A 12,506-nucleotide genomic window follows, 5' to 3' on the forward strand; every position below is an offset into this window, starting at 1 on the left:
CTCTATGAAGGTCACCTGGGGCAGGTAGTGCTGCCATGAGCCATGGGGGCTCAGGGGGCAAAAGGGGCCTGGTGGCAATGAGCATGTGCTGCCCTGAGGAGGTGGCAGCTCCCCCTGTCCCTGGGCAGCCAGGGACACCTGGGGAAACACCTCACTGCCTTTGGTGTGCAGTGTGATGTTCTTCCCTCCCCTGGATTCGTTACTGCCAAAGGACTCCGTGTGCCAACCTCCCCCAGCCCCCTCTCCCCATCTCAGAACTCGCCTTTACAGACTTATTTCTTTAAAAGCACTTTTATATTTTTTAATTGGTATTCTGCAAACTCAGAGCCATCCCCAAGGAGCTGGGATGTTTGTCTTCAAAAAAGCCTTTCTTTCCCCAACAAATTTTTTCAAGTACAAATTTTGCTGGCACGGATGAATGAGCTGCCATGTGCCCCCCGTGACCTGCCTGGCTTCTCCCGTTCCTGGGCTGGGAGTGAGGGGGAGGAGAGGCAGAGAGACAGCATCCTCCCAGCAGTGAGCCCACCACCCCCTGCCCTCCCCAGACCCTCAGGCAGCTCCTGCCAGGCCCAGGGGTCCGGATCCCCGCTCGGCAAGGAGCCACTGCTCCCCCTGCTCCCGCTCCCCTGCGCTGGCACCAAATTAAATAACTGCAACTCCCTTTTTATTCTCCATTTGACAGTAACGTATTGCAAATGCAGCTGGTTTTGACATCCTAATATTCAGGCTTGTATCCCTTGGGATAAACACGTCGTCTGTTATCTGAGCAAATGATTTGTACCGGGACAGCAGGGAGCAGGGAAGTGGAGCAGACAGGCGGAGCGGGGCCGGGCAGAGCACCGTGCCCAGGGCTGGCACAGCATCCCACAGCAAACATCTCCCTGTGCCCCAAGCAGGGGTTAACCAGCTCTTATCTCACTGCCCTGGGCCACATCCTGCCCAGGAAGCGGTGACAGCTGGGACAAAGGGCACAGCACACAGGGCATGGCACACAGGGCACAGCCGTGCACCCAGGCTGGCTGCTGTCATTATGAGTGGTGGCACTGCTGTCACGAACAGGGTGGTGGCCCAGCTCTGGCTCCTGTCCCTCCTGGAGCCCTGCCTGGCTGCCTGTGACCCACTGGGAAGGCAGCCAGGACATTGGTGGTGTCACACAGCCCATGGCACATGCCCTGTTGTTGGATCCTGCTGGGAGCCAGGGAAAAACAGCCTTGAAGTCTTTAATTTCTTAGGCTTCAAAAGGACAAGAAATTATATCAGTGATTGTACACCTGCAGGGTGCATGAGAGTGGTGTGAGTGTCCCGTGGTATTTTGCACAAAGCATGTCTCAAAGAGGTGTTGCCCTCTTGGACAAATGAGTCTTTTCTATTCTGCTTTGCACATTCTACTTATATAAAGTGTAGTGTTTCTTTAAATAAAGCTCTCTCTCTCTCTTCATTCTCCATTACATGAGGAGCTATGTTGCATTATCCTTTGCACCACTCTTCTATAGCCTAAAATGCAGCACTATCCAACCATCCACAGACTGACCTTCCCCTGAGGTCACTCCTCACCCACACAGCCACAATGTGTCTGTCACCAGGATGATTGTCTTAGGCAGGATCTCAAATGTTTATTTCCTTTCAGTGATGAACAAACTTGAGGGGTCTCAGATTTGGTTTTCACGCACTTGTGGTGAGAAAAGGCAGAGTAGGACTAAATCCCTTGTTGTGCCCTGTGTGAGGAAGGGACAGGCACAGGATCCCTTTGCTGTATCCAGGGGAGCCTGGAGCAGAGGGTGGCTCCTAGCTGGTCCTCCCAGGTCACACACCAGGGGCGGGCAGTGCAGTGTGCCTGTTCCATCCCTTCAGAGCCTTTGTGGCAGCTGGGAGCACTGGGAATTCCAGCTGTGGATTTTCCTGTGCGTGTTCCCTTTCAGGCTGTAACAGCTCTATCCACTCACCATTGCTTCCCACAAACAGGTTGGCAGGGCTTAGGTGATATCAAAACCCCATTGATTGTTTTGCTCTGTGTTTAAGGAATGAAAGTGGTGGAGCTTTCCCAGAAATCCTTTGAGCAGCAAGACACAACTGTGGCTCGGGGCTGAGTGCAGAGCAAGCACAGGGGTTTATTTCTCTTCCCAACACAGCTCTGGACTTGCTCTGCAGAGGAAAATGATTGTGGAAGTTATTTAATCAAAGGCAGGAGCTGATTCCTGCCTATCCGACCTCCTGCTGCACTTGACAGCCTCCCTCCCAGCGGCTCTAATCCAGGTATCCATGTGATGCCCCCTGTGCCCTGCCTCAGCTCCCTCACCTGCAATCCACCTGTACCCTGTGCCAGGGGCTGCAGGACCTGCTCCTACCTCCTGATCCACCTGGATGGGGTGTCCCTGGAGTGTCCTGGGAGCTGCCAGGCATCCTCACCCCAGGCTCCTCATGGGGGACTTCAGGGCTGAGCTGATTTCACCCCAAACTCCCCATCCTTCCACCCCACACTGCCGCCTCTCACCTTTCCCTCCCCACCAGGCACCAGGCTCAGAGGGGGGAATTTGGCATGAGGCTTGAAGGTTTATGTTAAAATCTTCAGGAAGAGGCTTGGTGCCCGTGAACATTCCGTAGGAGGAGATGGATTAGTGACTGAGACATATCTGAAGGGATTTGTGAGGAATTATTTATGGTGGTAACAAGTAAGCACTCATTTAGCTTATATTATACATTATCCAAACAAGGCGTTGAGCTCTGGAAGTTAAGGCAGTAATGCCACTCCAAATTAAATTCATCAGTGCCTTAATTAAGATCTATATTTAGTTGTTAATTACGGGGAGTGGAGCAGAGGGTGAGATGCTGCACGGGGAATGACGCTGCCAGCGAGGAGGGCGGGGTGGGATGGGGTTTGGGAGGGAAAAGTGAACTGGAAGAGGGGAGAGGACACAGCTCGCCTCTCCCACCTCCCCTGCACCCACCTCATCAGTGGCTACAACCAGCTTTGATCCCAGAAATCACACCCCTGTCTGATGGGTGACTGGATGTTATGCTAATCCTGGTTGATTGAGCTGAGATAATTACACTTCATCCAGGTTTCCTGGGAGTTTTGAATAAATATTGATGTACAGCTGTCCCCCCGCTCTGGTACCTGTGCTGGAGAGGTCTGTGTCTGCTCCAGGCTGGGAATGGGGCCAGTGGTGGGACAGGGGACACCGGGATGCCCCAGTGGCCCTCCTGGCACAGGAATCACAGCCAGGTTCCCTTTCAAGGTGCCGTGGGCTCGTTGTGCCTTCTCCTTATCCAGAGCAGCTCAGCACCTGGCCAGGGGGCCCGGCCTGTGCCCCCTGAACCTTCTCCAAGGTGTTTCCACACCATCCCTGCCCAGGATGCTGCAGGAGAGGCACCAGGACCCTGGCTCTGCTTCCCTGGGATGGCCGAGGGGCAGCTGGAGCCTGTGGCCATCTGAGCTGCCTCGGGAGCAGGAGACACGAGGAAACAAGAAAATGAAATTATACATTCCTAGGAAGCATTTATAAGCTGTGTGCATTCTTTAATCTTAATTAGAAATCTTAGCAGCTCCTGCCGGCTCTGTAATCAGCGCTGGAGCGCGCTGACCCCCATCGTGCTCACCTTGAGAGGGGGAGCAGGTATTTGAGGAGGGAGCCGGGGATGGAGCGGGGGCAGCCTGGATCAGAGCAGAGAGTGGTGTGTGCTCACTGGGCTCTAATTAACATCCCTGACAGCGCCAGGAGCCCCTGACCATCTCCTTGCTCGGCTCAACAACGTCCCTGTTTGCAATAAATGTGATTTCCTGGTGCCCCAGGAGAGCAGGCAGCGCTGACATGGCAGAAATCAGGTGTCGGTGCCACCGGAGAGCCTGGGTTTGCTGGAAAACTGCTGGCTGGATGGGTGTTCCCTGGAAAACGCTGTCCTGTCCCCATGCCCTCGCCTCCAAGCTGATAGGGGTGCTCGGCTCCTCATTAGCGTGAGGATAAACAGCCCCTGGTTTGCTCACCGCGCCCAGCCCGAGCTGAGCAAACTTGGAGAGGGCTGGGCAAACAGGGAGCTGCTGGCCGGGTCTGCAGGGTCACTGCTGCAGGAGAGCTGTGCCAGCATCCCCACAGCCAGCAGGACCTGGGCTCTGCAGGGTCCCTGCAGCATCACAGAGCCCGCTCTGCACCCCTCCAGCTCAGCCCTGCCGGGAGTTCTGCTCCTTCCAGTTGGATTCTTACACTGGGACGGTGCACAGAGGGGAGCAGGAGGTGCTGGCAGAGCCCCCACATGGTGCCTGCAGCAGTGGTGGAGAAAGGAACGCAGTCCTGCCTCCCCCGCCATCCAGGGGGCTCATATGTACCATCATTCCTGTATTTTGGATGTCTTCCACGGATTTTTGCTCTGCCAACCCCTCCCCACTGCGAGCTGCATGCTTCCCAGCCCAGTCCCTGTGCATATACATATATATTTATATATTTACATGTGTGTGTGTGTATGCAGCAGGCACATTCCCAGCGAACACAAACAAACAGAGCTCTCAGTATTTGTACACACAGGAGGAAGCGCTTCCTGCCCGTCTGTGCATCCCCAGCTGGGCCAGGAGCTGGGTGGGACTGGAGCTGGGACAGTCCCAGCTGACCCCACAGTGGGGACTGGCTTTGTAGAATCAAAGAATCCCAGAAAGGTTTGGGTTGGAGGGAGACTTAGAGCCCATCCAGGGCCACTTCTGCCATGGCAGGGACACCTTCCACTGTCCCAGGCTGCTCCAGCCCCAGTGTCCATCCTGGCCTTGGGCACTGCCCACAGCTCATCTGGGCACCCTGTTCCAGGTCCCTCAGAGTAAAGAATTTTTCCCAGTATTTTTTCTCTGGGAGATCCCGCTGGGATGGGCCCCTCTGATGCCACAGTGGCTCTGCTGGGCACTGGCTGCTGCTCCAAATTCTACTATTTCTGTCAAGCCTGGGAGTAAACAAAGCAGTGCTAATAAATGAGAGGCACCATCCCGGCACTCCTCGTGTAATTGCAGTTATTTAATAACCTCCTTGTGACTTCAGCAAGGCAGCCAAAAATCCTTCCCTCCCAGGGCACAACGCTGGGGCGCCGCATGCTGCATCGCCACTAATGAGCAATAAAGGCTGAGTTTTAGCAATAATTAAAGCTCCCAAGGGCTCCCATGCCCTCGGTGCTGACTGCAGCCCCCTTGCACGGAGAAGGGGAGCAGTGCCACCCGTGCCACCCGTGCCACCCCTCCTGGGTCACAGCACAAGGTGCTGGCACGTTCCTGGCTGCTGGAGCATGTCCCCGTGTCACCCTGCCCTGCCAGAGCCCTGCTCCCCGCCCGGGTTATTTTATCAAGCACCTTCAGCACAGGCAGGACTCGCAGCTCTGATCTGCTCCATCGATCGGATCTCTTAGAAACTCACGGACTAATTAAGTTGTGTCCCTCCCTGGCTGCCACGGCCGGAGTGCTGCAGGGAGGGGGAGCAGGTGGAGGAGGTGCCATCCTCCCCGGTGTCTGCAGTGCCCCATGGTGCCACCAGGACCCCCAGGAGTGCCACGCTGTCCCCTCCAAACGGAGCAGAGGAAGGCAGGATGATTTGTTGACATCTCTGCTTCTGGTCACAATAAAAATAAATAAATAAGGGTGGAGAAAAATCCCCGTGAACATGAGTAATGGCCCAGGAATGAGCAACCCAAGATAAAACTGAATAATAACATGTCAAAAACTACACGATGTGGGTTTTTATTCCCCAGCGGAGTTTCCTTCCTGCTAATCCATCACTGTAGAAGATGCAAGATTACTGCTTTCACAAAAAACTCCGGGAGATAAATGTGAGTAAATTAGGGTTTATTATATTATTTAGGGCAATATAATTTCAAAAGTTCCCTTATTAAATTATTTATGCCCCTGGCAGTGGCTCAGCTGGGCAGTGGCCCTCCCTGGTAGCATCCCCCTGTGCTGGGTGGCCGCGGTGGTGGGTGAGGCGGGGACAGCGGCGGTGACAGCCACAGTGTCCTGTCAGCAGCAGCGCCAGCCTGGGAGGATCCTCGGAGCATCTGCAGCCCCCTGGGGGTGACATCCCTGCGACATCAGCGAGGGGCAGCAGCCCCTCGGGTCCCTGTCACCGCTGAACGAGGACGTGCCCTTGTCCCGCTCCCGCTCCCGCTGGTGCTTAAATAAGGAGTCAGGCGCTTTTCTGTAAATTGCAGCAAAATTACAGCCCCATCCATAATGGAAGGCTTGTCCTCCGGAGGGGAGGCCGGCAGGAGCCAGAGTCCTGCTGCAAGGAGGATGCAGCCGGTGTTTAAATCCAGCAGCGCCGGCTCTTAAATCCAGCACAGGAGAGGGCAGGGCATGAACGGAGCCCATGGGACGGGACAGGTGAGGCACGGAGGGACAGGTGAGAGCAGAGGGACAGGTGAGGCACGGAGAGACAGGTGAGAGCAGAGGGGCAGGTGAGAGCAGAGGGACAGGTGAGAGCAGAGGGACAGGTGAGGCACGGAGGGGCAGGTGAGAGCAGAGGGGCAGGTGAGAGCAGAGGGACAGGTGAGGCACGGAGAGGCAGGTGAGAGCAGAGGGACAGGTGAGAGCAGAGGGGCAGGTGAGGCACGGAGGGGCAGGTGAGGCACGGAGGGGCAGGTGAGGCACGGAGGGGCAGGTGAGAGCAGAGGGACAGGCGAGGCACAGAGGGACAGGTGAGAGCAGAGGGACAGGTGAGGCACGGAGGGGCAGGTGAGAGCAGAGGGGCAGGTGAGAGCAGAGGGACAGGCGAGGCACAGAGGGACAGGTGAGAGCAGAGGGACAGGTGAGGCACAGAGGGACAGGTGAGAGCAGAGGGACAGGTGAGAGCAGAGGCTGCGGGCAGGAATGGAACAGCAACCCCACTCCTCTTTGCCGGGACAGCTCTGCTCCCCCGGCAAGAGGCGTCAATGAACATCCAGGCTGGGAATGTCCCGGTTGGGAATGTCCTGGCCGGGAATGTCCCCGCTGGCAATGTCCCGGCCGGGAATGCCGCCCATCCCGCGGAGCTGGGCAGCGCTGCAGGGCATCCTACGTCCGTGGCATCCCTGCTCATCAGCTGCCGGCCCCGCCAGCCGGCTAACGAGGCCCGAGCTGACAGAGGAGGATTAGCCGCTCCCAGGAAGCCGGCGTGATTGTGTTTACTCCAGAACCTGGGCCGATTTACTTGTCGGTGCGCATCATTAATCTTCTTCTACAATCCCTTCCCCATCTGCTCCCACTTTTTAATGAACTGCCACTTGCCACACTCAATAAAATCAACGCTTTCCCAGGATTGCAGCAAGAGGGGAAGCAAGAGGCAAGGCGGGGAGGGAGGGGTGGAGATAAAGAGATGCACTTTGCTTTGGGAAGGTGTTTTCTCATCTACATGGGCAAACAGAGCGCAGCAACTCTCCCTGAGACACTTTTGGCTGCCTTGCCCCGAGCCAGTCACAAATAACCACATCAGACTGCGCCCAACGCGAGCCGTACAATGCCGAGTGTCAGCCCAAGTTTGATCCCAGCTCTGCTGTTCTACACAATTATTTTCAGCGCATCAATACTGCAGGCGGCACTGAGATTGTAGTTTTCCAGCTTGCTGGCAGCTCTGGGGATTCATCCGATATCAGGCTATTACCTTCTGATTACTTTCCTTGGCAGCCAACCCGTTTGGAGCTGGCAAATAAACAATAGGGAAGAGTGTGATGGGGAGCTTAGCTTTCAAATTACACTTTTCAATCATTTGTCACACCAAAGGTATAATGAGTGTTTCATACAAAACTCAAAAGGCTGCGGGGCTGGTGGGGGGGCTTCACTTAATGTGGAGGGTGCCGGTTTTGGGTGGAGCCCAGAAACTTCATTTCCATTTCTCGGGATTTTTGTTTGTGGTCGCAGCCAGCCCAGCTGAGCAGGACCTGTTGGAAAAGCTCTGTGCTGGGGAAAAGAGTCAGAAAGCCCAGGGAAGGGAGGGGAAGGACAGGACGGATGCCATCCCTGCACACCTGCAGTGACCTCCCTGTCCCTGGAGACGGCGAGGATCGCTGCACCTGAACTAATCCCTGAGCGTTTGTTCCTTAACGTTGCTCGAGATCAGAGAATCTCATGTTAATGTGGATTTAACGTAGAAATCCATACGAGCCAATGGATACTAATTAAATGCCATCATTCTATTGATATTCTCGGTGTTTATTGCTAGCTGCAATTAGAGCCGAGCTCTGGCTGCCCGGGCACTGCCCCTCGCCCGGAGCATCCCCTGCCCCTTCCCGGCACCAACTCCCACCCTGCAGAAAGTTTCCTGCCGCAGACTGGGAGGACAAGCGCTTTGGGAGTCAGGAAGCTGCTGTCTCGCCCTCAGCATCCTCCCCCGAGCTGTTTCAGCCCTGTCTCCTCCTCAGGCTCGCAGTCCCACTGCCCGCATGTCAGACGAGAGCAAGGAATAGAAATCGCTCCTTAAAGTTCACAACCCGTCACTCCGGCTTTCAGAAATACAAGCAAAAATGGCAAAGCAGTAGGGGGAAAATCCATTTCTTTCGAGATGATCTTTCCCTGCAACATGTCCTGTTGATCTGCAGTCAGGGAAAGGCGAGTGTGTTTGTCTGAGATAGGAGAATCAGATCTGTCTGAACTCTCCTCTGCTCCAAACTGCCCCCTTCAAAAGAGCTTGTAGAAAAAGAAAAGCCTTGAGAGAAAAATCTCTCCTGTTCCAAGACCTTTCCTTTGGGAAGGTGCCCCCAGAGGCAGGACCAGCCCTCCTGTCCCTCTCCTGTGCCAGTGGAAACCGCGGGATGCATCCGGCAACACCCCCGACAGCGCGGGCAGGACCAGGCTCTGCCCGGCTGGTTTTGGGCTGAATGCTGTGACCTCAAAGGCACTGGGGGTGTTTAGGGCACGATGCTGCGGCCCCAAAAGCACGGGGGCCACACTGGGAAGTGCAGTGACCTGTTGCATCCCGCTGTGTGGCTGAGCAGAGCACCCGTCAGGAGGCAGAAAGAGCCTTTATTCCTACAGGGATAAAAGGGACAGTTTTGGAGGGACAGCTCTGGCTGCCACAGCTCCTGGGGAGTGTGGGACAGAGACAGCCCACGGGCCAACACTCAGAGTATCTTCATCACTTCGATGTCACCAGCGGCGTGGGGACACGGCCAGACCGTCCGGACCTGCCGGGAGCCAGGCTACCGTGGCGGGGGGGACACTGCGACGGGGACACCGCGATGGGGACACCGCGATGGGGACACTGCGACGGGGACACCGCGATGGGGACATCGAGAAGGGGACACCGCGATGGGGACACTGCGATGGGGACACCGCGACGGGGACACTGCGATGGGGACACTGCGATGGGGACACCGCGACTGTGACACTGCGGCCGGAGCATCGCGGGCCCTGCGGGTCCCATCAGAACCCCTGGCTGGCTGCAGCGGCGCGGGGCGAGGGGCTGCGGGTCCTGCCCGGTGCAGCAGTGCCACCTCCCGTCCGCGCTGCGGGGACAGCCCGGGGCTCGCCCCTCGGCCAGTGTCCCCCCAGGGCTCCGTGCCCTGCCCCGCCCTGCCCGGACACCCCCCGCAGCACCGGGGCTGCCGGCACTCGACACCTGCGGGGCTTCGGGGACGGTGCTGCCGCCCGCCCGAAGGGGACACTGCGACGCGCATCCCCGCTAGCAGGAGAAACTGGAGAAAAACAAACACAGGGTCGAACAGAAAGGGAAAAACCAGCAGCGTGACCTATAAACATCTGCTCCTGTTCCCTCCAGTTACTGCAGAGAGAGAAGGCAGAGATATTTCAGGCTGCTCGTACATCTGGGAGGGGGCTTGGGGTTTGCTTGCTTGCCCCACCCCCAGTCGCTTTCCAGGCTGTAAGAACCGAAGAGCCCCGCAGAAAGGATTAGAGTTAAACCTCCTGTCATTATCGCTAGGCAGTGTCCCTAAATGCTCGCCCAGAAGGGCTGTGCCGTGGGGAGACCTGCTGCAGGGAGGGGGGATGGAAGGACCCCCAGCCCCTTCCCAGCCCTGGGGAGCCCCACTGTGACTTGGGGACAGGCAGAGAGGCGCTCAGGGCTCCTGTCCGGGGGCTGAGCCTGCTCCTGCCCCCATAGCTGCCACCGCAGGCAGCGATAAAGAAAGAAATGCTGTATGTTCACATTTGGTGGGTGATTCCCAGCAGTATGAGCAGCTCTCCAGAGGCAGGAACCCACCCCGCCTCGGGGCCGCCAGCTCAGCCAGGATGCCCTGGAGTGGTCCTGGATGCTCAGCCCCGAGTTATGGGAAATTTCTCCGGGCAGAAAGCACTGCCAGGTCCTGCCCTCCCTTCAGCCAGGTGCAAACGATGCTCTCCAAGGGAGGATGCAGTGACAGGATGCAGAAAGGTGCGGGAGAACTGGGAGAGGCAGTGAGGAACAAAACCCAACTGGTGAACAGCATCGGGAAATCCCGCTGGGAGCTCAGGAGAGGAGCGGGAAGCGGTTGGTGTAACCTTGGAGACGGAGACAAGGAGCCCGAAGAGCCGGGAGCGCAGTGCCGGGCGGGCAGCGGGACGGGAACCCCGCAGAGGGGCGCGGCAGGGACCGCGGGAGCCCCTTCCCAAAACTGGGCAGAGGCCGGGAATGGAGCCTGCGCAGGGCATGGAGGGGCACAAGGCGGTTCTGCAGAGAGGGGGAGCAGGAGGGGGAGGCAGGTGAGACAGCGGGAGAGAGAAGCGAGGTGGGAGGATAAAGAGAGAGACGTGGGGAGGAGGCGGTGGTGCAGGAGCAAGAGGAAAGATCAGACAGGAGCAGGGAAGAGCAGGGGTAAAAGCTGCACCCAGGCTGCTCTGGCTGACACACCGAGGCAGAACTGTCCGTGTCGTGAAGCAGAGTCCATCTGGATAAATCCTGTCCATTCTCCAGAGCAAGCAATGGCTGCAGCAGCCTTGGCATCTGGGCTGGCTTCTGCTTCTCTAACTTTGCATCCATCCCATCCTACTCCCTCTTTGCTCCTTCCTTCAGCACAAAGCTCTTTGCTCAAACCTCCGGATTCCCTCCTGCCTGGCCCCCAGCTCAGCAGGAACTGGGCACAGTCAGATGTCCCTTGCTGCTCCCTGGAGGGAGCAGGAGCCCAGGAAGCACAGCCACTTCCCACTGCAGGGCAAGGGACACCTCGGGTAACGCAGGGCATCAAACAGCCGCAATTAGCTCTGATCTTAATTACACACAATACTGATGAGCTCATCAATTTAATCTAATTAGTCTGCAGAGCTCAATTGCGTGTCCCTTTTTCTTAAATAATGCACTGTATAAGCCTATTATCCCTTTGGATACAACCTGTTCTCTCCCACAATCAAGCAGCCGGGCACGGCTGGCCTGGCCAGGTGCTCCTGTGGCACCTGTCACTGCCACCTCTGCCACTGCCACCTCTGGTCCCCAAGGAGGGGAAGGTGCTTTCCCGAGGGGCTGCATCCACCCGGCACCCAGGCTCTGGGAATCCCTCCAGCTCTGGGCAGTGTTTGTCACACCTGGAGATCCCAGTGGGCCCCCAGTGCCTCAGCCTCACCCCCAGAACCTGCCCTGGCCCTGTCCCCGAGCAGGGATCAATGAAATCCCCTAAAAGCTCATAACTCGGAGGTAATTATAAGAAGCATCAATTACCCAGCGATGCAGGTTTCATGAATTCAATTAATTTGCATAGTGATCGATTGAGGCAGGGCCCCCGGGGCCCCGGGGAAGGGAGGACATTGTTCTGCACACCATTGATTCCACAATGTAAAACCAAAGCGCTCTCCCCTCATTCAGAGCTGTTCATTCAGCCATATTAACTTTCAGATCATTTATTTTTGTATGTCTTTCAACTCTGTTTGTTGCTATCACACAAATGCAGAGTATTACATTGTAGAGAATAATTGAATCAATACAGTCATGGTGCTCTGGGTCCCGCAGGCCCGCAGGAGCGCGGGAGCTGGCGGGAGCCTGTGCACAGCCAGGGAGGGCTCGTTTTAACCTTTCCAGTGATTAAAACGCCCGTCTGGCTCTGGATTAACTTTCTGCACCGCGTGGTTGGTATTGTTTTGCCAGGATGCAAGCGGGAGATGCTGGAGAAATCTGTGGAGAGGCTGCTCCCGCTCCTCAGCATCCCAAGGCTGCATGTCAGGGTGCAGACCCAGCCCAGCCCTCCTTCCCCTCGCCGTCCTTCTCCATTGCAGGCGGCCACACGCAAATCAGGGCCTGGGAGAGAGGAAGAAGCCCCTTGAAATGAAAAGCCACCGCATAAAGGAAGAATCCTTCAGATTGAAATGGCTCTGAAAAGAGACGGGTTTTAATTCCTCCTCCCCTCCCACTGGGATATTAGACAGCTAAATAGCAGCGCGCCTGTTTCCTTCAGATAACCGGCTCCCAATGAGCACCGTAATTGTCGCCGGCCCCTCTCCGGTGCCGCGCCGAGCAGGTCATTTACCGCCCGACACACGCAGCTAAACACAAATCCCTTTTCCAAGGGAAATTTCTATTCTTATCTGCGCTCTGCAAGAGGGTCGCACGCGGCCCCTGTTAATTGAAGCTTTGATGTTTGTTGGAGGAGGC

The sequence above is a fragment of the Erithacus rubecula genome (assembly GCF_903797595.1).
Source record: "Erithacus rubecula genome assembly, chromosome: 25".
NCBI lineage: Eukaryota > Metazoa > Chordata > Aves > Passeriformes > Muscicapidae > Erithacus > Erithacus rubecula.